Source organism: Cynara cardunculus (assembly GCF_001531365.2).
Source record: "Cynara cardunculus var. scolymus isolate 2C chromosome LG 6, CcrdV1, whole genome shotgun sequence".
In the NCBI taxonomy this organism is placed as follows: domain Eukaryota; kingdom Viridiplantae; phylum Streptophyta; class Magnoliopsida; order Asterales; family Asteraceae; genus Cynara; species Cynara cardunculus.
Genome location: NC_037533.1, coordinates 17,353,008 through 17,356,278, shown reverse-complemented (window position 1 = coordinate 17,356,278; position 3,271 = coordinate 17,353,008).

Here is a 3,271-nt window from a genome sequence, read left to right as displayed (position 1 = left end):
ATTAATAATTTTTAATTTCTTTTTAAATTATTTTTAGTTTATAGTAATAAATAATAATGAATGTTATAATTGGAAAAAGTGAAAATAAGCTACCAATACACTACTCAAAGTAGCGTTTCAATAAGTTAGCTTATAAACTAGCTTATGTGCATCTAAATATGTACTCAGAAAATACGTTGGCATGTACAATCTTTAAACGGAAAAAGACTACATCCAAAACACACAATATACACACCCTATGCACTCGACGCTTCGGCTCCGCAAGCTCATCTTTTTCTCGAGGTCATCACAAGTCCACCTAAATCAAAATAAATCAAACAAAACTGGTAAATTTCAGGCAGGGTTTTAGAGGTAAGATGTACTCAAATATTTCCTCTAGCCCGAAAGCAGACAGACTTACCAACAATTCATAAAGACAAAAAAAGTAATGAATTACAAAGTATAGGGACGAAAATTGCAATTTCTAAACCACATGGACGAAAATCATAATTTTTAACAAACCATAGGGACAAAAATGAAAAACGAAAATCATAATTTTTACTATGATCTTGAATGTAACTGATTCATTGGATAAGCAACCCCTTAATAAAATGCCAATGAAACAGTTACATTCAAGATCATAGTAAATACTCGGCTTATCCAATTAGGATATATGCCAATGAGGATGATTGCAACATGATGTTAATCTGGCCAAAGCATTATGAGCATAAAGTCTATATAAACACAAGTTTACGACACTCAGTTTTGATGTGTCAAAGCTTGTTTTGATGCCAACGGTTGGCGTATATGTTTTCTCATTTGATATGAGATTCACTTGGATTTGTTGTTTATGGCATAACGGATTGGTTTTGAGTTGGTGATCATACGTTATACTATCTTTAGAATATACTAGTTTCTTTTTCTGTGAATTAGTTAATGCTTTTGGCATTTGTTTTCGATTTTGATCAAATGTATCTAAAAGTAACTCTGGTTGTCATCTATGGTCTGATTTCATCAATGTTGGCTTAAAAAGTTATTAAATAGATCTAAAAAGTTATTAAATAGATCTAAACATACCAAGTAATTTTGTATATACTACTGTGACAGTCTGATTGGTTCTATAGTTGATAAATTCACAACCTGATATGTTGGTTTTGTTTCATACATTTACCATTGTACTTTAATTGCCCATTTTGCTTTAAAAATTATAATGTATACAGTTTTACGCTTGAAAATAATTTATCTGACATTCAAATTAAAGTATAACAATAAATCGGAAAGAAATAAAATACTTCGCGGTGAAATTTTCATGTGGGTATGTATGAGAACTTTGTATTTCAAGCTATGATAAAAAAATTGAAAAATTTAGACAAATATACAAGGGGTATCATAGTCATTTCACATAATACCCATGTTACGATCCATGGCCCAAGGTAAAAAAAAATTCACTCATTTTTCGTTGATTTGTATGGATTATATTCGATTAAGTTTTGCGTCAACAAAACAAAGTTAATGTTGATGTTATATCTACTCGATTTGATTTCAGATGCCTTTAAAATGGATCTTGTTATTTATGGTCCGATTCAGTAGACTATATTACAATCACTTTTAATTTTCAATCGATTGATTAGATCTGTTTGTCGCTTGCGATTTTTGTTTTGATTGGTTTTACAACTTACTGATTCGTTACTAAAAATGTAACTTCTCGTTCATGCATTAGATCTTTCTCGATCTAACCAAAACAATAAATTTTAAAACTACATCCAAAGTAGACACGATCAACGTTATTCCAATTTATTTTTGATGATATCTAGGAAAGATTTTTCAGTAATTACAAAAGTTTTATCAAGAATCGGCAAGACTATGAATTGGGCTTTGACTTCTATGTAGGGCAAAATGAATTGGCCCGTTAGAAAGTGAAAACGTTGGTAAAGATTAATATCACCGTTGTTACTGTTATACAATTAGTAAACCATCACCACTCTACCCTTATTCTTGGTTTCAGTAATATTAATATTTTTCTACAGATCTTTAAATGTATCTTACTCAAAATAATAATAAAATAATGTAATGTTTTTTGTCATTTTGTGATAGAATTGAGTTTGGTGCTCGTCCTAGAAACCATCTTCACGCACGAAGAGTTACCTGACTACTTGAGTCAAATTCGAGTCAGGGCATCACACTACATCGAGATAATGTGCAGTTGCACGAGCGGCAGGTACGGAGACTCCCTCGGCCTCCTTAGGATCAACGATGATGGCACCAACTATGTCATGTCATTGTTACAACTGGTTCAAACAAGGCAAGATCAAACTCTCCCACCCAATCACTAACCTTTTTTGTATTTGTCTTTTTAGGTATATAATATTTAGAGTAAATTACGTTTTTCGTCATTGTGGTTTGTTAAAAATTATGATTTTCGTCCCTGTGATTTAGAAATTGCGATTTTCGTCCCTATACTTTGTAATTCATTACTATTTTCTTCGTTGTGAATCGTTGGTAAGTTTTTCAGATTTTGGGCTAGAGGAAATATTTGAGTACATCTTACCTCTAAACCCCGCCTGAAGACCAGTTTTGTTTGGTTTAATTTGGTTGAGGTGGACTTGTGATGACCTCGAGGAGAGGATGAGCTTGCGGAGCCGAAGCGTCAGTGCAAAGGGTCTGTATATTGTGTGTGTTTTCAATGTAGTCTTTGTCAGTTTAAAAATTGTACATGTCAGCTTATTTTCTGAGTATATATTTAGATGCACATAAGTTAGTTCATAAGCTAACTTATTGAAACGCTACTTTGAGTAGTGTATTGGTAGATAATATTAATGTAATCGTCCTCATTGGCATATATCCTAATTGGATAAGCTCAGTATTTACTGTGATCTTGAATGTAACTGTTTCATTGACATTTTGTTAAGAGATCATTTTTATTGTTTTTGACAGGTAGAAGTCTCACATAACTTACAAATTGTTGTTTCTACGTCGATTATCAGTTGTTGCATTATCAGTATTCCTAATAACTCCCAAATAACATGCATGACACCATCATTATGTTAGCAATCCGAATTTAAATATAAACCACGGTAACTAATTTCGATTTGAATGAAAGCTTATGATGGTGAAGAATAGGTTAAATGTTAATAATAAAATTGGTCAAATTAATTTTCATAATTCTATTACATTAAAAAATACCAAATGCTGAAAATTATAATAGAAGATGGTTGCCTGCTTGATATATTCAAAAGATTAAAAAAAATATATATTATATTTTAATACCATATACGTAATATATAATATGATA